The following is a 25,055-nucleotide window of genomic DNA, read 5'->3' as shown; positions in this document are numbered from 1 at the left end:
GAGAATTTTTTTTAATACATCATTGTGTTTCCATCTCTAGGATGCAGCCCTATAAGGCCTGGATGTAGTTGGCAGGGGTTTAATGCCTGCAGCAGCAACAACCAAATCCTGTCGTATCTCCATCCCAAGACTCATTTCTTAGCATCTTTTCTCCACTTTCACTATCATTTTTTTTACTATGTATCCAATCGGATGTGATAACCTGCAGAGAGATATAAACAAACATATTTCACACATACATATACACACACATATATACAGATATATATACTTACACAGATTTGTACTGTCTGCCATAAAGTAATTATAGTAAAGTAAGTATAGTAACTATACATTAGCTGCTCCAACCCATTCATTTTACATGGAAGGAAACTAAGTCAAAATGACTTTATCAAGGTCATGATCAATCAGCTTACCAACCAATAAACCTTTATTAAAAGCCTCCTCCATGCTAACCACTCTGCTAGGCCATAGGGAGACAAATACAAAAGGGGCCGTCCCTGCCCTCAAAGAGCTTCTAATCTGCTGGGATTCAGCATATTCCCAGCACAAATTAATGACAGATATAGGACTGTGGGTCTCCTGGTCCTCAGGCCATTTTCCTTTCTCCATGCCACACTATCCCTTCCACATCTTCAAGGTTGTACCACAAAATGATCTCCTCCCAGGGATTCTTGCCTGTCTTTGGTCCCACTTGAACCTGAGTTCTTTCAGAAGATAAACAATCTTCACTCTTGGTACTGTTTTCCCTTGTAAGTGTTATCATGTAAGGACATTGTCTTGTGATGTAGGACTTGGCTTTTATTTTGCTTTGTTAATCCTCTTCCACTCAGTTGTCTATGCTTCATTCTCTAAGGGAGGTGATGCCATGACAGTCAAGTGATTTGGATTGAAGTGAAGGAGAACTATGCAAAGTCACCAGCCTCACTTTCTCCTCTGGAGCCTTCTGAGTCCAAGATACATATCAGGACTACTGGAGATAGCCCCAGATGCAGCAGAAGACTTTTAAAGCTAAGGTCTTTAGCAGATCACAGTTTGACTGAGGCAAAGCCTATTCAATGATTAAGCCTAGGTAAAAAAAAAAAAATGAGGCAAAGAATGACCTCTTTAACCTAGCCTCCCCCCCCCCAAAAAAAATCAAACTGGGAGGGGAAGACCCTCAGAGTTTCTGGCCAAAACAGAAAGAATTCCTATTTGCATTCACTCTGAGTCACTCAGGGCCCAAACAATGACCAAGGAGGAAAAAAAGAAGTAAGAAGGCCCCATTCAGTAGGGGCTTTGTACAAAGCAGGCACTCATTTATTCATTCATTCACTTTACAAATATGTATTAAGAGTCTTCTTCCTCTGTGTATGTGTATATGGAAAGAAGGACAAAGTTTAACCATGTTTCTGTCTCTGCCCTTATGGGCCTTACAGTCCAGTAAGGTATAAGACATCAACACTAAGAAAAGGTTGTGTTCTCTGAAGCATGGTTTGAATACTTGGCAGTTCAGTTCGAGCAAGGACTTCAGTACCTTATCCTGCCAGGTGATCCTCAGACTCTTCCTAAGACAGTTCAAATGGGAGCAATTCAGTTTCCTGGCATGGTGCTGGTAGACTATTCATGTTTAACAAGCATATAACAATGAGGTCAGCACAATGGCTCTGTAGACCTTCAGTTTGGTAGTCAGTCTAATACCTCTTTTATCCCAAACTTTTTTTCAGAGTCTCCTAAACAGTGAGCTAGTTCTGGCAGTGCATGCATCAACCTCATTGTCAACGTGTACATCCCTGGAAAGTACACTACCAAGGTAAACAAACTTATCCACAGCATTCAAAACTTCTCCATTTGTTGTAACCAATGGTTCTACATATGGATAATGAGGTGGTGGGTGATGGAGCACCTCTGTTTTCCTGGTGTTAATTATTAGGCCACATTGGGGATCATGTTGGGCTGGCCATGTAGTTCGAATGTAAAATGTATGCTTGCCAAAAAGACTATTTTATGGAGAACTCACATGGGGCAGGCAATCACATGGTAACCAGAAGAAGCGACACAAGGATACTCTTAAGGTCTCTCAAGAACTTTGGATTTGACTGTGGGACATGGGAAACACTGGCACAAGACCACTCAGCATGGTGTGCCCACATCAGAAAGGGTGCTGTGCTCTATGAGCAAAGGAGAATTGAGACAGCACAAAGTAAATGCAGGATGCGCAAATTTGGGATATTCAACTCAAATATTCACACAGACTATTTGTTCCCAACCTGTGGTATAGCATTCCAAGCTCATATTGGTCTGATTAGCCATAGTCAGACACACTGAAATTTCAATTTATCATGGTGATGTCATTTTGGTTCTCTTCAAAGATGAAGGACAACAACCAACCAACCAATCAAGAAGAGGTATTACATAGTATGATAACCATAATAAAGAGTTACAAAACAAAATCATGTAGTAGGGCTAAAAGGAGAGAGAAAATAAGGGAAGGCCTCATAGAAGATGTGGCCTATGATCTGAACTTTTAAAGATAGGTAGGAATTCAACAGGTGAAAGCGGGCATTCCAGGTATAGGGAACAGCCAAAGGCAAGGTACAGTGGCATCTTAGGGCAGTTTGTGTTTTAGAGAAGTCTTCTAGATTGCCAGTGCATAGAGGGAAGCAATCCTAATTATCATCATTTTAATCAATTAGCATTTATTTATTAAGCACCTGGTATGTGCCAGACTCTGTGCTAAGGGATAGAGGAATTCAAAGAAAGACAAAAACATAGAGTTTGACCTCAAGGAGCTCACAGTCTAATGGGGGAAACAACAGGCAAACATTTATATACAAGATAAATACAGTGCAAATGAGAATGAAGAAAAGAATGACAGTACTATGACAGTATCATAGGATTTTTGTTGGTCAGTTGTTTCAGTTGTGTTCTATTCTTTGTGACCCCATTCAGGGTTTTCACGGCAGAGATAATGGTTTGCCATTTCTTTCTCCAGCTCATTTTACAGATGAGGAAACTGAGGCAAACGAGGTCAAGCCCAGGATGATACAGCTGGTAGGTGTCTGAGGCCAGATTTGAGCCCAGCACTCTATTCTAGCTGCCCAGTTGCACTTTAGAACAGTGGGAAAGAGGAGATTTATAAGGGGACTATTATAATAGTGCAGAGGGCAGTCATATGGACCTGAACTAGGGTGGTGACCATTGAAATAGAAAGGAGCGGCATAATTATAAAGCTGGATTACATTTTATACAAAAAGGACTTTAGGGGTCTCTCATTCTCTTGGCTTGCTCTTTTAAATTCACCATTCTAGATAAACATAAGGGAGAAGGGTGGGAATCACAGTACAGTTGTTCCTACCTGACCCAACACCCCAACAATACATTGAACCAGCCTTAAATCAGCCATTTTACAGGAGTATGCTGGTAAATGTTTAACTATGGCTTCTCCAGAAAAAAAAAAAAGAAATGCATTCTTGACATACTTTAAAATTTAATCTGCATTGTTAACATTTTCTTTGTCACTCTCTTCAATCTAGACAATCAGCAAAACAATCTGCCAAGCCCTGCTTTGTAGTTTGCAGGTGTCTGAGGTAAAATACACTGAAAATTTAATAATTGGCTCTCCCAAGCCATTTGGAGCCAGTTCTAGCACACTCCTGAGCTGGAAGGAACCTTAACAATTAAAGCTGTCAGTTACCCCCAATTTCAAGGGTAGAGAAATTGAGGAATTTGGACAAGGTAATATAGTAAGTTAGTCACAGAACAAGGCCTTGAACCAGTATTCTAGGTAGCCTTCCTATCTGTTTTTGACTAAAGGACAATCTTCTGGGAATTCCCAATTCTATACCTAAAACACAACCCAGATCCCGGGTGAGGTGAGGTTGCATATCAGTAGCCTTGGTTTCTGTGAAAGGGCCTCTCATATTGGTCCAAATAGTAGGCCACTCTAGTCCCTTAAATCTGATTGAAATAAATCCTGAGTGGGGCCTGCAATTGCACTACTTTGTTCAGAGTACAGGAAATCTCATTTTAGAGGCAAAGCCGAGGTTGGGGATAGTCTGTATTTATATCAATACTGTAATTAAGCAGCAATTGGCAAATCATGGAGCAAAAGTGGACTTCTGGGTAGGCATCTCCAACTTGCCCTCTACTTAAAGGCTGCCATGCAAATTCCCAGAAAGCAGTTTCCTAGGCTCTGGCTGTTCTTCCCTTTCCCCAGTTCTCTCTGCCCCCTGAAAACTGTCCAAAGAACAGGCCACCCCCCAGGCCACTGAACAAATACTTCTTGGGGAAGCCTATAGGGACATAGCCCCAATGGAGCCCACATAGTCATGTTTTCTTCTAGGTTAACCACTGAGGGGGCTGAAGGAAGGAGCCTGAGTTTTCTCTTTCCTAAATGTCAATTATATGTGAATGAATAGGTTGTTTTTGAAGTTGTAGCTTAGCTTAGGTTTCTTTTTTTTAATAATAGAAGTGAGAAATTGATCAGAATTTTCTTATTCACTAAAAGAAAATATGATAAAATTTTAGAATCATAGATCTGGAAGAGACTTTTTCAAGCGAAAAGTCATAACCAGAAGAGATTTTTAGAACAAAGAACAGTGGCAAAGAATACAAGAGCTGGAAGGGAACATAGAACTAAGAGTTTTAAAGCTTAATTTCAGAACTGGAAGGGACTTTAGAACATAGAACAATGTGCATGTGTGCGCGTTCATCCTTTGTTGCTGAAGAAGACCATGCCATCATCAGAGAAATAATGACATGACTTGCACTTGACTTTCTTTTGAGTGAGGGAGGGCTGTGCAGGTCACCAGCCTCACTTCTCCAGATATTCATCAGGATGACTGGAGATGACCCAGGAGGAGGCAACTGGGGTTAAGTGACTTGCCCAAGATCACACAGCTAGTGAATGTCAAGTGTCTGAGGTGAGATTTGAACTCAGGTCCTCCTGACTCCTCCACTGGTGCTCTATCCACTGCACCACCTAGCTGCTCCACATAGAACAATGACTGTCAGATAGATGGCATAGTGAATAGAACTCACTGTACCTGGAGTCACTTGCCTGAGACACTAGCTTGTGTGACCCTGAGCAAGTCACTTAACCTCTGTCTACCTCGGTTTCCTCAGCTGTATGTAACCCAGTTCTCAAGGGAAATGTAAAATGGGTATAATAATAGACTTACCTTCCAGAGTTCTTTTATGAGATAATATTGCAAAGCACTTTCAAACCTTAGGATGCTGTGTAAATGCTAACATTGTTAGATCTGGAAGGGACTGTAGAATGTAGAACACATTACTGGAAGTAGAAGAGTCCTTAGAATAGGGCTTTTTAAATGTGAGGTCCATGAACTTTAGCTAAAAAGATAGCAGTATGACTGATTATCTTTATAATTCTATATGTGTTACTTTTTACATTTAAAAACATTCTTTTGAAAAGAGGTCCATGAGCGTCCCCAGACTGCCAAAGGAGTCCATGACATAAAATGGATGACAAACTCTTGCTTTAAAAAATAAAATGTCAGAGCTAGAAACAACCCTAAAATTTAGAATGTTGGAGCTAGACATCACCTCAGAATATTGAATGTTAGATCTGGAAGCAACATAGAACTCGGAATGTAAAGATGGAAGAGAGGTTGGGGATTCTCTATCTAGGGATTCCTGTCATTTTTTGTGTCATGGTCTGATAAAATGATGGATACCTTCTTAGAAGAATATTTTTAAATGTACATAGGATTATATATATGTATAGGATACATAGGATTATAAAGGAAATCAGTTTTATTGAAGTATAATTCTCAAAATATTTTTAAAAAATAAGTTCATAAGCCCTAAGAGCCCTAATTAATATAATGTCTTAATTTTACAGATATGAAGGGAGTTAGTGGTAGCAGAGATAGGACTAATACCTGTATCATCTGACTCAATTCATTGCTCTTTTCACCAAATTGTACTATAATGTGGTAGTAGTAGTAGTAGTAGCAGTAGTAGCAGTAGTAGCAGTAGTATATCCTGTCAAATCAGGTTTTAAAATTACCCTTTAAAAAAACCATCTTCCACAATCTGCCAAATTGATATTGGGCACAGGTCTGACCATGTGACTGCCCTTATGAAATGTCAACGTCTCCCTATTGTTTTTAGGATAAAATATATATTCCCTTGTTTGACATTTAAACTCTTCATAGTAAATTTCCAGCCTATATTTCCAGACTGATTATGTTTTACCCTCTCCTTTTTCCCTCCCCACACTTCCTCCATGCATGCTATACTCCAGCCAAGCTGACCTACTTACTAGCCTTTGTGTATGGCATTCCATACTTTTTCTGAGCCTTTGCTTAGACTGTCCCTCACCCCTAGAATTTTCTTCCTCTTCCCCATTGCCTCATGGAATCCCCAGGCTGGAAAGAGAGCAGGTCATATCCCTCTCAATGATCAATGATGGGATTGGGCCCATTGGAGGCCACTGCACTTCCATCTTGGTTGAAATAAAAAAAAAGACTCAGATTTTAAAGTAAAGTAAACATGAGGGGGAGATAATAGAGCATAGGGTTAGAAGTCAAACCTTATACATCATTTAGGCCAGTGGTGTCAAACTGAGACAGGCCTATAAGGCTTGAAAAACTACAGAATGAGAGGCAGGTAGGTAGTGAAATGGATGTAGCACTGAGTCTAGAGTACCTGAGTTCAAATCCAGTCTCAAATACTTACAAGCTGTGTGACCCTGGGCAAGTCACTCAACCTCACTGCCTTAACAAAAAAGAAAACAAAACTACAGAGTGGGACCAGAACCAGATTAAAATGTAATCAGGAAATGTTTAACAAAATCAATAGACAATACAACATAGATAATGCTGATTTGTGGTTTTCTAAGTCAATATCCTGCCCAAGGGGATCACTTTCTATTTAAGTCTGACAGCACTTATCTAAGCCAATTTCATTTTTAGATGGAAAAACTGAGGCCCAAATTGGTTGTGACTTGCTCAAGGTCAAGCAAGTAGTAAGTTGCAGAACTGAGATTTGAACCCAAGAAGTCCTCTAATTCAAAACCTTTTGACTATCTTGGAATCAATAAAGCTTGCTAGCTTTATTACATGAAAGTTCTTAGTTTTTCTGTGTTCTCAGATGGATATAATTGGAGGACAAGTCTCTGTCCTGCTTTTATCTTTTTTATATTTAATATTCAGTAGGCTGTTGGGCAAATGGATAAAATGATTGTCTTTTATAATTGAATATTGAGATGTAAGCTTATCCATCTTCTGTAGACTCACTGGACGCATCAGGACACCCCTAGCTGCTTCCAGGGATGACCTACTTTTTCTGTTGTCACATGGCTTTAATCTCCACTGCTAGGTCTCTATATTTTGAAAGCTCCCCATTCCTTGTAGTTTGGAGATTATGAATGCTTGGGATGACAACATCTACTAAAAACATTATTCTTAAATGTTGATGGATCAGTGTTAGAAACAGCAGTTGTAACAATTCCGTTCATGGTACTCTGAATTCTAGGAAATTTTAATTGCTGGATGTGTTTATTGTTGTTACATTTTTTTCCAGATTTAAATCCATGATCCCGTGCTCGTCAGACTCCAGGGATGTATGATGAATAGTCTCACATATCCATCAGTCATCCACGTTCTTCCATATTCTGTGCTCCCTCCCATCTTCCCAATTGCTTTCAGCACCGTTATCTTTGAGGCGGTAACTTGCAGACGGTCCCTGGACCAATCGCCCCTCTCTTCAGCGCTCCTAAAGTTCCATTGTGTTGCTTCGAGACCGAAACTATATGAGTGGCCCAGTTACTCCCAGTGCGAAAATATAAGAGGCCAACACGGAGACTGTGTGCACCCCGAGTTAGAGACGCGAACCTTTTTGGAGACCGGGGAGGGAAGGGAAAGCCTTGCCCTGAAGGTTTCCTTCTGCGCGGTGAGCCCCTCAAAGGCAGCCACTGCTGCGTTCCGGGAGTCAAGGAGGCAACTCAGTGTTCAAAAAACCTCGAACAGTTCAGCTCACACCAGTAAAATCGGTGAGGTAGAATCGGGAGGGCACAGAGAGTTGGGGATGAAAAATGCCCCCCAGTTACGTAGAGGAGGGGGAAGGAGCATTGGATGGAAGGGTTAGCTAGGCTGCCTGCTTCTTATGTAGCCTAAACAGCTCCATTAGCCTGTCTAGGCTTCTGTTTCCTCACCTGTTAAAACCATGTGGGGAGGGAGAGGAGGAGAAGGAAAGAGCCACAGAGAGGACGGAGGGATGATGAATCCTAAGTCCTTTCTTGTTCAAAGCCCTGTGTTTTTCAAAGAAGAAAGGAAAGTCTTCCGACTCCCCAAAGACTCTCTCACCACAGTGACGGGATCATTCCTTCCGCTCCTCCTCAGCCCCTTAGAAGAATACAAACGTGAATAAATCTCGTTTTATAAGAGAAAGAATGAAAAAGGCTTTGGGGAGGGGGCAGTGTGGTGGGAGAGCTGTGCTTCTAAAAGGAAGAGAGACCTGACCCTGGGGTGGGAGGGAAGAAAGGGGGGAAACTCGGCAGTGCCAGCTTTACTGGAGAGAGAGGGGGGAGCAGTTCTTCCCAGAGAGATGAGGTAAAGCATCTCAAAGAAGTGCCCATCGTCTTGCTGTGCTATGGCAAAGGTACCCTTGGAGAGGTTCTGGATTTGTGTGCTTTAAGATGTCTCAAGCACTCCACTAGCAGTTTACCAGGCATTGTGCTAAGCCCCTGGGGATACAAAGAAAGGCAAAAAAACAAACAAACAAACAAACCAAAAAAACCCAGTACCAAAAAATTCAGTCTAATGGGGGAGACAACAGTCAGGATAAATTGAGGGTAATCTCAGACAGAAGACACTAAGCATAAGGAGAACTGGGAAAGTATTCTTACAAGAGATAGAACTTACCTGAGGCATGAAGGAAGCCAGCGAAGCCTGGAGGTGGAGATGAGGAAGGAGAGAGATTCAGGCATAGAGGACAGCCAGAAAAAGCACTCCCAGCCAGGGAAGATGATGAAGTGCCTGGTTGGAGTAACAATAAGAAGGCAAGGCCAGTGTAACTAGATTGGATTGTATGTGCAGGGGAACAAGGTGTAAGAAGTCTGGAATGGGAGTGGGGGGAAAAGGGAGAGAAGTATAAAGCAATCCTATGAGAGCTTTTTCCTCCTTATATGTATTTGCTGATGCCTATCCTCAAGGAGTTTACTAGTAGATAGGGGATGATAAAAGGCAAATATTTTTTAAAAAGTAAATAACTGAACAAAAGCTAATAACAGTATTGAAGAGACGGCACTGAGGAAGAGGTGAGAGTCAGAACTTGGAATCTAATTCTACATTTGCCATTATCTTGCTTTATGACCTTCTTCTAGGTCTTTCACCTCTCTCTGGGTCTCCATTCTTTCCTCAATAAAGTAAGAAAATTGAATGATGGAGGTTCTGTGTTCTTCATCCCCTTCCAGTTTTGATATTTTACATTTCATCCAACATTTGTTAAGGGACTGCTGTGTGGAGAAGATTGCACTGCACCCTGGCCGAATTCAGCCAATTCTCTTACTTGCCTCTCCAGGAAGAAGAGCCAATAAGCCAACTTTGCCCTAAGCCATTCTTTCCTTTAGCTTCAATTTTCTATCTTTCTTTTGGTTTCACTTATAGGGAAAGTGTCAAGATTAATGCAATTCAGTTCCTCACATGCACTGGTTAGCCAATGGATAACCACCTTCTGTTTAAGAGTTCAGACAGTCGAGTTCATACTTATAGAAGGTCCACAAACTTAGCCCCTCTGCCCCCTTTTCTGGGGGCACAAATGGCCATTTGGAACTTTTCTTTGTTTTATGGGTTGCCCCCAAAGAATTTCTCACCAATTGTCTAACCTACTGGTATGAGCTACTCCATACTTAGCCATACTTGGACTGGTTCTTACTATCTTCATACTCCATATAGACCATCCTTGGGTTGGTTTTTGGTAAACTGACATGGTCTTTGGCTGGGATTGCATTCGAAGCTTCTCTAGCATGGTAGAGACTTCTGTAGTTCATTCTTTGCAATACAAGGGAGCAACAGAGGACTTTGAAGAAGGCACATAGATAGGATTATTCCAGAATTGCTCAGACTACTTTCTCTTGTGTCCCTAATGGCTCACAAGGCTATCACAGCTTTCTAGAACCCAGAATCATCTTCATGCCATGCTAAGCCAGCCATCAGAATAAGATACTGTGGGTGATGGCAGTGCAGGGCAGTGAGAGAATACAAAGCTCAGATAAGATGTAGTCTCTCCCTTTTTGGAGATTACAGTTAGAGAGAAGAATAAGACAAAAATGTAGATAATTTTGACACACTGTATCCTACATGGTAAGTTCCCCATCTAGTTTAACCTTCTATATTCTCCAGAGGAAGCCTCTTAAAAAGTACAAAGAACAGCTAACTTGTCACTTAGTACCTATGACCTTGGACAAGTTGATTTATTTATTTTTGCCTCAGTTTCCTCATCTGTAAAACAAGCAGGAGGTGAGAGGCAGGTACACAGGAAGGATTGGCCTTGATGTTCTCTAAGGTTCTATCCAGCTCTGATATTTTGTATTCTGTGTCATGTGTTATAGAGTCCATAGGTTTCATAATTTATAAATGAGGAAACTGAGACAAAAAAAGTTTAAGTAACTTCACAACATTAGAAAGTAGCAGAGTCTGGATTTGAACCCAGGTTTTTTGACTCCAAACTTAGTGCTCTTTCCACTAGAGTGTTTGATTGGATCTCAGTCTTCTTCTCTGAGTCTCCAAAGACTCTATCTTCCATGTGAAAAAAAAAGTGCTCCAAATCACTAATAACAATAGAAATATAAATTAAAACAATTTTGAGGTCAAATTTGGAACTATAGTCAAAAAGTCACTAAATTATCCCTACTCTGTAACGCAGAGATATCACCTCTAGGTATATAACCTAAAAAGACAAAGGATAGAAGAAAGGCATCCACACATTCATAAATACTCATAGCAGCATTTTTATTGTAGCAACCAACTAGAAGCCAAGGGGATTTCTATCAGCTGGAGAACGGTTAAAGAAATTTTAGTATATGATAATAATAACTAACATTTACATAATGCCCTTTTTGTGCCAGGCACTGGGCTAAGTGCTTCACAAATATTATCTCATTTGATCTTCACAAAAATCATGGGAGATAGGTGTTCTTGCTACCCATTTTACAGATAAGGAAACTGAGGCAAGCAGGTTAAGTGACTTGCCCAAAGTCACACAGCTAGGAAATGTGGGAGACAAGGCTTTGAACTCAGGTTCAGATATGAATATATGAGTAAATAGGTTACAAAGGGCTTTGAAAGCCAAACAGAGGATTTTCAACTTGATCCTGGAGATGGCAAGGAGTTACTAGAATTTATTGAGTACGAAGGAGACCTGGTCAGGCCTTCAATTTAGGAAAAAGAGGAGGTAGACTAGGAGTGTTGAGTGAGACACACATTTTCAATCAATGAGCGGATTTATTTATTTATTTTTTTAGTTTGACTGCTTATTTGTTGAAGGGGGAAAGGATTTGGTTTGGTTTGGTTTGGTTTTGAAGAAAGCTGCAGCTATGGAATCATGGCTTACACCAAGAACAGCTCAGGGAAAGAAGGGAGAGAGAAAATTAGTGACAGTGAGGCCAAAAAAAAAGAAGAAAAGAGGGTCTTTGCAGTATTTTTTTAATGCACAGAACAGAAGGAAGTTCAGAGGCAGACACAAGCTGTGCAGCTTTGAGACTAATGGACTGAATTTATTATATACTAAAAAATCAAGAGCTATGCAGCATCAAGAGTCACAACTTTATATACAACACTTTTTCTGTTCTTTATATGTAGAAATGTTCATGTTTATTGGTATTTGTCAGGTTAAAGATAACAAAAATAAAAACTTTAAGTTAACTTTATGCTCTCCTTCCCAGTTTGTGCAGCACAAGGTGAAACCCAATGCCTTGACCTTTGAATTCAGGCATTGACTCTCTGCAACCCCTGGCAGCTTCTGATCTCCAATTGCCCTCCCACCATGTAAAGCAAAGCCACCTCTGAGTCACACACATGCATTGGGATGGCCATGTGATCTGCTGTAGGAGTGGGAGGAGAAACAGCGTGAAGGCACAGGCTGCTGCTGCCCTGCTGGATGAGATGGAAATTTGGACTTATCCAATCAGGAAATCAGGACCTTAGACATCCTGTCCAAACCTCTCCTGTTCTAGAATCATGGATTCAAACTGGAAGAGATCTCTGAAACCACCTAGTCTAACCCTCACATTTTAAACATGAGGAAACTGAGGTCCAGGAAGTGAAATATCCTGCCTAAGGCTGTAACTGTCAAAGGCCACATTTGAATCCAGACTCCCCAACTTCAGAGTTACTGCTCTTTCCATTGTATGACTAGAGGGAGGAGCGTTTGTAGCAGTACCAAGTCTCCTGAATCCCACCCCTCTCTCTTCTAGTGCTCTTTCCAACGCTACAGGTGGAGTAGCTTAGGCCTCAGCAGGCTATCCCATCTAACCCTGTTAAAGAACAGTTTTCCTAAAGGCAGTGAAATACAGATACCATTGCAAACTGGTATGGAGAAACAATATGGTAGAAGAGAAAAAAAGAACTGTAATGTGTTCAGATCCTGTCTCTGTGTAAGTCTAGTCAATCAGCCTTTATTAAGCACTTACTCTGTGCCAGGCTCTAGGCTAAGTACTAGTGATGCAAAGAGAGGCCAAAGAGCCAGCTAGTCTAATACGGGAGAGAACAATCAACTGAGTACAATCAACGTGGAGGATAAATCAGAGATCATCTCAGAGGGATCCTGGGAAGGTTAGTTCAACCTCTGTGAGACTCAGTTTCATCTTCCATAAAATGGGTATAATAATACTCATTCTACTTTTTTATAGGTTTTTTGTAAACCTTAACACACCACAGAAATATGAACTGCTATTATTTATTGTTATTTCCTCCATATCTTTTAAAAAGGGTCTACAAACAGCTAGAAGACATGAGTTTTGAGTTTTCTCCCAGAAAGAAACCAGGCATGTATTTTTAGCACCTTGCCTGTATTATTGATCTATGACATATAACCTAAAAAAATATCTTTATTTTTGCCCCAATTTTTCTCAGCCCTTAAAACACAGGCTTGACTTTGTCACCCCCCTACTGAATAAACTCCAAAGGCTTTCTCTTACCTTCAGGATCAAAAACAAAATGCTGTGTTTGGCTTTCAAAGTATAATCTAGGCCCCTCCTACCTTTCCAGTCTTCTTACAGCTTATTCTCCACCACATATTTTTTGATTCAGTGACACTTTTCTATGAACAAGACACAGGGTCACACAGCTGGTCAATGTTTGAGGCCAGATTTGAACCCAGAAAAATAAGTTTTCCTGACTCTAGGCCCAGCACTTCATCCACTTGGACATCTAGCTGCCCAGAATAAGATAGTAGTAGAGAAGAAAGTGTAAAAATCTCCATAGACTTCAAAATCAAAATCAAATTTAGAAAAAAGATAAAAATTAACTGGATTTCTGCTGACAGAAACCCATATAGGACAATTCTACAGTAAGATAAAATTGCTTTCATAGCAGCCAGAAGTCACAGAGTTCTGCCTTCATGCACCTGCCCTATGCTGCCCTACATCTAAAATATCTTCCTCTACCTATGAAAGCCTACCTGTCAGCGGATTTCAGAAAAACCTGGAAAGACTTGTATGAGCTGATGCTGAGTGAAGTGAACAGAACCAGGAGAACGTTGTACACGGTAAGAGCAACATTGTTCCATGACCAACTTTGATAGACTTAGCTCTTCCTAGCAATACAAGGATCTAAGACAATTCCAAAAGACTCAAGATGGAAAATGCTATCCACATCCAGAGAAAGAACTATGGAGTCAGAATCCAGGCAGAAGCTTACTGTTTTCTTTTTTGTTGTTGTTGTTTTTTTCTTTCTTGTGGTTTTTCCCTTTGCTCTGAATCATTTTCACAACGTAACTTTTGTGGAAATATGTTTAATATGATTGTACATGTATGGTGTATATCAGATTGCATGCCTTCTTGGGGAAGGAGGAAGAGAGAAAAGATTTGGAACTCAAAATTTTGTACAAGTAAATATTGAAAATTAACTTCACATGTAATGTTAAAGGAAAAAGATTAAAGTTTTCAAAGGGTTCTTTAAAAAAAAAAAAAAAGCCTTGGAGGCAGAGCCAAGATGCAGAGTAAAAGCAAGGACTTCCCTGAGCTCTCCCCCAAAGCCCTCCAAATACCTGTAAAATTTGACTCTAAACAAATTCTAGAGCTACAGTACCCACAAAATGTTGGAGTGAAACATATCCCCAGTCAAAGACAACCTGGAAAGTTGACAGGAAGCATCTTTCGCACCAGGCAGGGCATGGAAAATAGTCTGACATGATCCATGCTGGCACAGATGAACCAGAGCAGGTCTTGGGGGACTGAATCATCAGCAGCTATGGCAGTTTTCAGACTTCTCAACCCACAAACACCAAAAAGATCAGTGGGAAAACTCTGTGGGACCTGGGTGAAAGAGGAGCTCTTGGTCTGACCAGGTCTGACCATAGCCCCAGGGCGGTGGGAGTGGTGGTGGCAGTGGCCAGTGCTGGTGGCAGGAGGAGTGGCAGCAGAGGCTGCTTCAGGAGCTCTAGGCCCACAGATGGTGGAGGGTCAGTTGGTTGACACAAAATCCCTGAAGAACAGAATATCCACCCCAACCCTCACCCCCACTGGAAACAGAGTCCCACCTTGACAAAGAGTTAGAAAGTAAAATGTTTGGCTGGAAAGATGAGTAAACATCATAAAAGAACTCAGACTATAGAATTTTACTTTGGTGACAAGGAAGATCAGGGCATGCAATTAGAAGAGGATAGCAGAGTCAAAGCTCCCCTACATCAAAAGCCTCCAAGAGAAATATGGATTGGTTGCAGGTCATGGAGGAGCTCAAAAAAGATTTTGAAAATCAAGAAAGAGGAGTAGAGGAAAAATTGGAAAGAGAAATGAGAGTGATGCAAGAAAATAATGAAAAACAAGTCAACAGATTGCTAAAGGAGACCCAAAAAAATACTGAAGAAAATAACACCTTTAAAAATAGACTAACCCAAATGGCAAAAAAAGTCCAAAAAGCCAACAAGGAGAAGAATGCCTTAAAAAGCAGAACTGGCCAAATGGAAAAGGAGGTCCAAAAGATCACTGAAGAAAATAATTCCTTCAAAATTAGAATGGAGCAAAGGGAAGCTAATGACTTTATGAGAAATCAAGAAATTATAAAACAAAACCAAAAGAATGAAAAACTGGAAGACAATGTGAAATATCTCATTGGAAAAACCATTGACCTGGAAAATAGATCCAGGATAGATAATTTAAAAATTATTGGATTACCTGAAAGCCATGATCAAAAAAAAAAGAGCCTAGACATCATCTTTCAAGAAATTATCAAGGAAAACTGCCCTGCTATTCTGGAATCAGAGGGTAAAACAGAAATGGAAAGAATCCACCAATCACCTCTGGAAAGTGATCCCCAAAGGAAAATTCCTAGGAATATTGTAGCCAAATTCCAGAGTTCCCAGGTCAAGAAGAAAATATTGCAAGCAGCCAGAAAGAAACAATTCAATTGTGAAAATACAATCAGGATAGCACAAGATCTAGCAGCTTCTACATTAAGGGATTGAAGGGCTTAGAATACTCACATGAGATACAATTAAAACCAAAGATCACCTACCCAGCAAAACTAATCTTTCTGGGGAAATAATGGTCATCTCTCTTCTCTTTCTCTCTCTTCCCTCATATGTGGTACTCTATCTTCACTTTTCACTAGTCATCCCCAGTGCCTAGAATCCACTCCTTTTTACCTTTACAAAATTACTTTCTTTTACTTGTGTCATTGGGCACCTAAGTGGTACAGTGGATAGAGCTTTAGCTCTAGAGTGAGGAAGATCTGAATTGAAATCCAGCCTCAAACACTTACTTGCTCTGTGTGATTCTGGGCAGGTCACTTAACCTCCAACTGCCTCAGTTTCCTCATATGTGAAATGAGTATTATCATAACACCTACCATCGAGGGTTGTTGTGAGGATCAAAGGAGATAATAATTGTGCCTGGAACATAGTTCTAAATAGATGTTAGCTATTAGTATTCAGTTATCTTCCTAATGCTCTCTATGATTATGTTAGTTCTGTATTCAAAAATCTTTAGTACTTCCTTTTTCACCTTTACTAAATTAAGCATATTCTCCTTATGCTTACATTCAGGGACTTCCAAAATCTGCCCATTCTTGTTTCCCCAAGGTTCCCTTCATGTAATTCTATAGCTTCCCTGGATCCTAGACTATATTTCCTACCTATTTCCAGAGCAGCTAGGTGACAAAGTGGATAGAGCACTCAGCTTGGAATCAGGAAGGTTCATCTCCATGAGTTCAAATCCAGTCTCAGACACTTACTAGCTGAGTGATCCTCACTTAACCCTGTTTACCTCATCTGTACAATAAGCTAGAGGAGGAAATGGCAAGCCACTCTTTGCCCAGAAAGTCCCAAATGCAGTCACAAAAAATAGGACATGACTGAAAACTGATTGAACAATGACAACTATGTCCCGAAGGGTTTCCCACTGTGTGCAGTAGGAGATTTCTATGGACATGGGAATTTTCCAAGGTGACAGGCAAAGCAGTGGCAGACTAGCCCTGGCCTGCCATCATGCCCAGAGAAGAAACTGTTCTACTAGTAGAGGGCCAGCAGTATGAGCAGGAGGAGAAGCCAGGAGGCAGAATCACAGTTACTATAGCCCTTATGGTGACGAAAAACCTACATGCCAGCTTTGTGTGTGACTGAAACCTTTCTTCTCCTGGAACTGAGAGGTGAGATGTTTATGACCAAATACTGAGTTTCTACCATCTTTTGACCTGGGGCTCAATCCAGACAATGGCAGCTGGGAATGGGAATGAGGATGATAGATTTTCCTGCTTGAGGCATTAGACCAGAGACTGAATGAAGGTCTAACTTTAAGATGCCTATGTGTGTACAGCTTAGGAAGAACACGCCTGTGTTAATGATACTGTTTCATTTTTGTAGCCCTGGAACATAGCACAATGCCTGGAACAGAGTAGAAACTTAATGCTTGTGGATTGATTACTATTTCAATTAAATGGTTGGTGGAGACAGACACATCTCCTAGAGCAGGAGTTCTTTCTCTGAAGTCTGTGAATTTATTACTTTTAAAATATTTTATTTTCATTTCATCTTCTGCAGTCCTTTTCTCCTTTTCCCTTCAATCTTTCACAATCAGGGTCTTTTCCAAAGAGTCCTATCTTCTCATTATGTGGCCAGAGTATATGAGTTTTTATTTTACTCTCTCCTGAATTATTATTCTGTATATGTCACATCCCTCGAACTCCATCATTAATTTTTTTTTTTTTGCTTTGTTTTGTTTTTAGAGAGGGGGAAGGCAAGGCAGTTAGGGTTAAGTGACTTGCCCAAGGGCACATAGCTAGTAAGTGTCAAATGTCTGAGGTTGAATTTGAACTCAGGTCCTCCTGACTCCGGGGCCAATGCTCTATACACTGTGCCACCTAGCTGCCCCTTCATTATTAAATTGTAAGATCCTTCTTGAAGGCAGGGCCTATGTCAGTCGTCTATCTTTGTATATCTAGTGCTGAGTCCTAAAGCTCTCCGTACTAACAATGATTTAAGGAATACTTGTTGAATTGATCTGATCATGTTCTATATTATAGCTCTTTTTGTTTGTAAACTATTCCAATTGCTAGAGTATGAGATATGTAAGGGTGGAGACCAAGTATCATTTATGTTGGTATCTCTCCCAGTCATATCTCACTTGCCTTCACATATTGGCATTTAATGAATGTCTGCTAAATCAGATTGATTAATCCTATTTGGGTCAGGAAGATGTCACATAATTTTTAGAGATCCCTTCCAACCATCAATCCCTGGTCTTCTCAAGTACAACTTCAGTATTTAGTATGTTACATGTGGTGCTAAGAGCAGCAAATCAGTTCAAAGACTTGGTTTGCAGTCACAGCTCTAGCATTATCTTGCTTCACAGCCTTGGGTAAGTCACTCACCCTCGCTGTCTCACTTTTCTCATCTATCATTCAGGGAAAATAATACTTTCCCTCCCTCTCTCCCAGACCTAATAAGAGGCTCTGAGATAATGGACAGGGAAATGCCTTCAAAAGTATCAAGTGCTTCACTTTATAATAAGAGATTGTTTTTATTAATGGAGTTCCTGGGTGGGTACCATGGTTAATTGCACATTAAGAGAAGGTGTCTCTCTCCCTCTCTAGTATGACCTAAACATCAGAAGGTGTCAAGATGGAAAGAACCTCAGAAAACATAGTATGTCAGAACCAGAAGAAACCTAAAAAAATATAACGTTAGAATAAGAGATCCTAGGACATAGACCCTTACACTTGAGAGACAATATAAAGAGTAGAATGTTAGAATAGGACCTTAGTCAGTACCTAATCCAACACCCTTGTTTTATAGATAGGGCAGCTAGGTGGCATAGGACCTGGAGTCAGGAATCTTCCTCAGTTCAAATCTAGCCTCAGCCACCTATAGCTGTGTGACAATGGGGAAGTCACTTAACCCTGTTTGCCTCAGTTTCTTCATCTGTAAAATGAGCTGGAAAAGGAAATGACAAACCTCTCCAGTATCTTTGCCAAGAAAAACCCAAATGAGGTCACAAAGAGTTAGGCACAATTGAAAAATGACTGAACATTTTATAAATGAGTGCACTGCAGGCTAAGGAAGTGAAACAGTTTTCCCAAGGTGAGTGACTCAGTGATAGAGTGGTGGCTAGGACCCAGGTTTCCTGAATCCCAATACAACTAACTTACACAGCTTTAGAAAAAAAATTAACTAACCCCTCTCACCCACCCAACAAAGTATCTGAAGGAACTAGCTCAGCATTCTTGGATACTCACCCAGTTGAAGCTGTTACTTTCCCCCGCACAAGGAAGATATGTTGTTTTAGGAAAGGGAAGTAACCCATTTGAAAAGCTGATAGAGCAATTAATACTAAATTCCTCCAAATCAGATGTGTTAAATAAGATGTTTCTTAGGGTTCATTGCCATCTCCTTGCCCCTAGTATCACAATCATACATTTGTACGGTACTTTATACTTTTCAAACCATTTTCAAATGCATTATCTCATTTGGCTGCTTAGCACAGTGCCTGGGACTTAGTAAATGCTTCTTGATTGACTCACTGATCTCCCCAAAAATCCCAGGAATAAACAGGACACAGATTATGATCCTTTCTGACAGCTGAAAAAACAGAAGCCTCAGAAGAGGGGGTGATGACAGCAGCTGTGTGACCCTAAGCAAGTCATTTCTCTCTAGCCTTACTTTCTTCATTTATTAAACGAAGTGCTTGGATTATACAAATTAAACTCTTCAAGGGCTGAGACCATCTCATTTTACATCTGTATAATCCCAGCAGCAAGCACTGGTCCTAAAACATAACATGGCATTTAATGAACTGAATTCCTGATGACTGGTTATCTAGGTTTGGACCTGCCATATTCTAAATTCCCTTCCAGTTGTAACAGTGTTTATGTTCTGTATTCAACAATTCAATTCTGCAAATTCATTGGTGAGCTAAATGAGGAGTTCAGTACTAATGTAGGGGGGCAGGGCAAGGGATGAGAGGAGGACAGTACAAAATTTAGATAAGACTGGTTCCTGCTTTCAAGGAGCCAATATCCAAATGCAAAGATAAGACAAATATATCACAGATAATTATTTTAAGGAAAGCAGCAGTTTTGTCCCTTTTGAGAATATTTTTAAGTCACTTTGTAACTTAAGATCCCTTTCAGTTCTGACAGTCTATGTTCTACTGAAGATGGGCAAAGATGTGCTGAGGCAAATCATTAAATTTTCAGTGTGAGTGTTTTATACCTCAAATCAGCAAATACTACAAATTAGGACTTGATTTATTTTTTTTGTTTATTAAGACTTAAGAAAGAGAGGGAGAAAATGGTAAGAATGCAAATTAAACTTTAAAGTCTATGGGGGTGGGGGGGGAGGCATGGAGGCACATTTTTGGAAAGCCCAAATTTACCAGCACACCCTTGTCTGAAAGTCACACAGAGTAAAGTTAAAGCCTAGAGTAGGACCCAGAAATTTGAGTTCCAGTACCAGAGCCCTTTGTACTACCACAGGCCACCTGTCTCCTTTCCTATCTGTCCTGGCTCCTTACCGCCAGATCAGTCTTCCTACCTGAGAACTTTGTTGTGGTTCAATTATCCCGACACTTTGTGACCCCATTGGGTGTTTTCTTGGCAAAGATACTAAAGTGATTTGCTCTTTCCTTCTCCAGCTCATTTTGCAGATGAGGAAACTGAGGCAAATAGGGTTAAGTGTCTTGTCCAGGGTCACATGGTTAATAAGGGTCTGAGGCCAGATTTGCACTGAAAATGAGTCTTCCTGACTCTAGGTCAGGCGCTCTGTCCACTGAGCCACCTAACTGCCCCTATCAAAGATTAGAGAAAAGTTAAGGGATGGAGAGGGTGAGCTGAGCAATGATTGACCCTGGCTGTAAAATTCTCAGTTGAGGAGGACTGGGAATAGGGTGGGAGGATGGGTGTTTGGCCAGTCAGGTGACTCCGAAAGCTTTCCTTTCCCACCAACTCACTCAGCAACAACTTTCTTTCACACACAGGCAAGATCGTCACCTCTAGTTCTCCAGTTCACACTCTCTAGGAGACTTTCCCGGGCAGCTGCATTTACATTCCTCCCCAGTGTCAGCAGGAATGATGAGGAATTAAACAAACAAAATAATAAAGTCTCTTCTGGTTGCTGCTGGGCTGAGAGACTCTCCAAGTCCCAGATAAGGTCTGCCAAGGCTGGATCTGGAGAGTCAGCGTATTATTCCCATCCCACACATCCAGGAACCTAGCAGTTGGCTACATCTGAGTCAGAGGACTCTGGTTCACATTCTGCCTCTGACGCTACTCCCTGGTGGGTGATGTTAGGAAACTCTGCATGACCACGAAGGGATTGGAACCCTCGATTTTCTGATCTGGAACAAGTGCCTTATCCATTAGGCCATATCGTCCACTTTCCTGCCCTCAGTTCCGTCCTTCACTCTGCCTCAGAGTCCCTCTCTTCCTTTAAGATACAGCTCAGATACCATTTTCTACTTGAAGCCTTGCCTGATCCTCCCAGCCGCTGGTGCCCTCCCTCCCTAATGACCTTGGATTTAACTACTTTGTACAGATCTGTATTTATTCACATTATATTTATACTATATATATATATATATATATAAACACATATCCCTCAGTAAACTGTAAGATTTGTATTTATACAGATTTGTCTTTATTCACATTATACTTGTATTGCATTTTATTCATATATTTATACTGTATATACATGAACTTGTCTCCTGCATTAGACCGTAAGAGCTTTAAAGTAGGGTTTGATTCATGTTGCACACCTGACGAAGGGCTGGTCAGATGGTAGGTGGTTAATGCTTTGGACGGTTTGGTAAATCTGCAAAATGTTAGAGCTGGAAGAAACTTTAATAATAGTAATAGGAATTATCATTTATATGGTTCTTTAAAATTGGCAATCACTTTACAATTTTCTCATTTAATCCTCACAACCCTGGAAGGTAGGTGATATTATTATCTTTATTTTACAGATGAGGAAACTGAGACTAAGAGAGATTAAGTGACTAATCCAGAATTATGGGGCTAACATCTGAGGCAGGATTCAAACTCAGGTCTTCCTCCGAATCCAGCATTCTATCCTCTAGGCCACTTAGAATGTTGGAGTTAGGGAGAACCTTAGAGCATTGAATATAGAATGCTAGAGCTAGAAAGGATATTAGAATATACAATATCAGTCTTAGAGGGCTCCTTATGTGTGTTCATGCTTTGTTGCTGAAGAAGACCATGCCATCAGAGAAATGATGACATGACTTGCCCTCTTTTGAGTGAGGGAGGGCTGTGCAGGTCACCAGCCTCACTTCTCCTCCAGAGTCATCTGAATCCAGTGACCAGATATTCATCAGGATGACTGGAGATGACCCAGGATGAGGCAATTGGGGTTAAGTGACTTGCCCAAGGTCACACAGCTAGTGAGTGTCAAGTGTCTGAGGTGAGATTTGAACTCAGATCCTCCTGACTCCTGCACTGGTGTTCTATCCACTGCACCATGTAGCTGCCCTTAGAGGGCTCCAGTGAAACAATGAATAGAGCACTGGGCCTGGAGTCAGGAAGATCTGAGTTTAAAACTGGCCTCAAACATTTACTATCTGTGTAACTCTAGGGAAGTCACTGAACCTCAGTAAAATAGGGATAATAACAGCACCCACCCCTCCCAGGGTTGTTGGGGGGATCAAATGAAATAATATTTGTAAAACACTTAGCATAGAGCCTGGCACACAGTAGGCACTTGATAAATTCTTGTTTCTTCCCTCTCTTCCTTCCTTAGAGACATCTAATCCAAACCTATCATTTTGCTGAAGAAGAAACTAAGATCCAGACAGGGTAAGGGACTTACCCAAAAGGTCCAAGGGGAATTGGTTGGAGCACCAGGTCTAGAACCCAGCCTCTGTTTCATAGGATCCTAGATTTAGATGCAGAAGAGATCTTAGAGGTCATCTAGGCCAATCCCGTCCTTGTACAGATAAAGAAACTAAGACTCAGGCCAAGTTATTTCCCGGGAGTCACACAAGTGTAAAATGACAGAACTGAGATTTGAAAGCAAGTACAGCACTCTTTCAACTACATCACACTGCTTTTGGGGGTGGTTTACAGACCCCTTATTCAAAAGAAAAAGAAAACAGATACCTACATTCTGTAGATTCTTCATTTCTGAAGATTGCTTTCCATGCAAAAATCAGGACCTTTAAGTCTTCTCTGCTTAAAATGATCTGGGGGAAAAACATCCTAATTTTCCAAGAGGGAAAAGATGAAGGCTTTGAATCTCATTGGCTGGCACCTCTGCTTCAGTGGGTTGCCTGTTTAACTTCTCACTGGCTCCCCTGCTGACCCTGAGAGAAAATGAGCTTACAAAGTCAATACCTCCCCTCACTGCAACCTGGACAGATTGATTAAATTCACTCCATAAGGGTTAGAAATACTGGGCAAGCTGTGTGTCAGAACTCAAAATCCTGACTCTGGAAGATTAAGGAAGGAGATGGCAGTCCCTCTTCTCTGCCATCCTTCCTCAGTCTCCTACCCTAGCACTCCTCATGTGGTGGGATCAGAATCAAATCCCAACTCTGCCACATACTTCTTGGTGGACAGTATGAAAACCACTTGGGGACAAAGTTTCTCCTCTGTAAAATCAGGAGGTTGGACTAATTGATGCTCTCAGTCCCTTCCACTCTGACTGATGGTCTCCGTTCGAAGGTCCCTTTCCAACTCCAAAGTGCTCTAATTCCTCACTGAGAGGCACCATGGGATGGAAAATCTGGGGTCAAGTCCTGACTTTGTTCCACACTGATCATGTGACCCTTGGCAAGCTATTTAACCTCTCCTTGCTCTAGGTAACTCTCCAAAACTTGAAGTTGCAGAGAATGCCACCCTTGTTAAAGGGAGCTTCCTTACTGTGGAGTTCTATATAGTAATGAAATCGCAGGGCCAAGTCATTATGCCTATGATTTCTCATGGCAGGGATTCTCAGTCAGTGGACAGGAATGGTATTCTCCCAACTCTTCAGGTTTGATCTGGTCATCTGCTGTTTAAATATGTTTACTATTGCCTGTAGAACATAGAAACTGCCTCACCTGGCATGCAGAGCCCTTTCTAGTCTTATACAGGTAGTAGGAAGTGGCACACATACAGAACGCCTCTGACAATTTCTCCCTAGGTGGAAAAACTAGGGGGACTGTTTCTGGGGAGGTTGTAACAATTCGTATGGAAGTACCTTGTAGAAATGTTGTAATATATGTAAGACATTCTGTCTTCTAACTATGTGCTTAAGAGAAGCCTTTTCAATTGACTACATAACCAGCACTGAGAATACTTTCAAAATGCATTAATGAAGAGAGCCTCAGTCATTTTTGTTCTTTCTCTGCACTCTTGGTGATTTTCTACTTCCTTTCAGATGCTGTCTATTTATGGTCTCATTGAAAAAGGGGAGAAACAATGCTGTAAAGGGAAGAGAGACCTTTCCTCTTCACCCCTCCAAGGTGCTGTGGCCCTGTATATGGCCTGATACTTATTCTTTCATTTTAGGTGATGGAAGAGTGATGTCTCTGTGTCTCACTTAAGTTTGATAGCCAGCTTAAGCATCAATGCCCATAGCAGCAAGGAGTGAGCTTTGGGAGTGTGACCTTAAGGACCCAGCCTAGTGTTAGATTAGATTGGATTACATTAGATTAGATCAAACATTTATTAGATTCTTACTAAGTACCAGTTGCTAGACTAAGTATTCAGAATACAAATATAAGACAAAAGAAAGTCCCTGCCCTCAGCGGATTTATGTTCTAATTGGGGGAAGGTATCATTAAAAGGAATTTAGGCAAGGTGGGAAAGTCTTAGTGAGTGGGAATTTTTAGTCATTTCTGACTCTTTGTGATCTCATCTGGGGTTTTCTTGGCAAAGGTACTGGAGGGGTTTGCCACTTCCTTCTGAGGCAAACAGGATTAAGTATTTAGCCTAGGGTCAGCTAGTAAGTATCTAAGGCCAGATTTGAACTCAGGAAGATAAAGTCTTCCTCCTCCAAGCCAGGTGCTCTGTGCACTATGGCACCACCTAGTTGTCCAAGGCCAGAGCACACTTGCTCCAAACAAGACTGCTCCCCTTTGCCTCCTCTCTGAAGCAGACAGACTAGAGTGGAGTTTGTTTTATCCAGCGCCCCCCATGCTGTACATTACCCTATGCAATTGCCTCTTCCTGGATTGTATTCTCCACCTCTCTACTTGTTGAAATCTTTCCCTTCGTTCAAGCTCAGTTCTAGAGCACCTTCTCTATGAAGCCTTCCTTGAATTCCTCAGTTTCAGCCTCCTCCATGCCCTTATCACATTCTAAATTGTATCTCAATTATCTGTCTTATCTTTGTCTTGATTATTAACATCTTAAAGTTATAGCACTTAATAAATGGCTGTTAAATTTAATTGAATTCAA

At 41.0% G+C, this 25,055-nt stretch overlaps 1 long non-coding RNA gene across 1 annotated transcript; it reads right to left on the bottom strand.

The window, feature by feature from the left end:
- Positions 1-22,975, bottom strand: LOC140520020 (uncharacterized). Its single transcript, XR_011972358.1, has 3 exons — positions 22,777-22,975; positions 8,871-8,984; positions 1-202 (listed from the first exon to the last, which is right to left on the bottom strand). It is a non-coding gene; the product is annotated as an uncharacterized lncRNA (long non-coding RNA).
- Positions 22,976-25,055: the final 2,080 nt, after the last annotated feature.

The sequence above is a fragment of the Notamacropus eugenii genome, chromosome 1, assembly GCF_028372415.1.
Source record: "Notamacropus eugenii isolate mMacEug1 chromosome 1, mMacEug1.pri_v2, whole genome shotgun sequence".
In the NCBI taxonomy this organism is placed as follows: Eukaryota; Metazoa; Chordata; class Mammalia; order Diprotodontia; family Macropodidae; genus Notamacropus; species Notamacropus eugenii.
The sequence above is the reverse complement of the archived record's forward strand: the minus strand, read 5'-3'. Positions and strand labels throughout refer to the sequence as shown.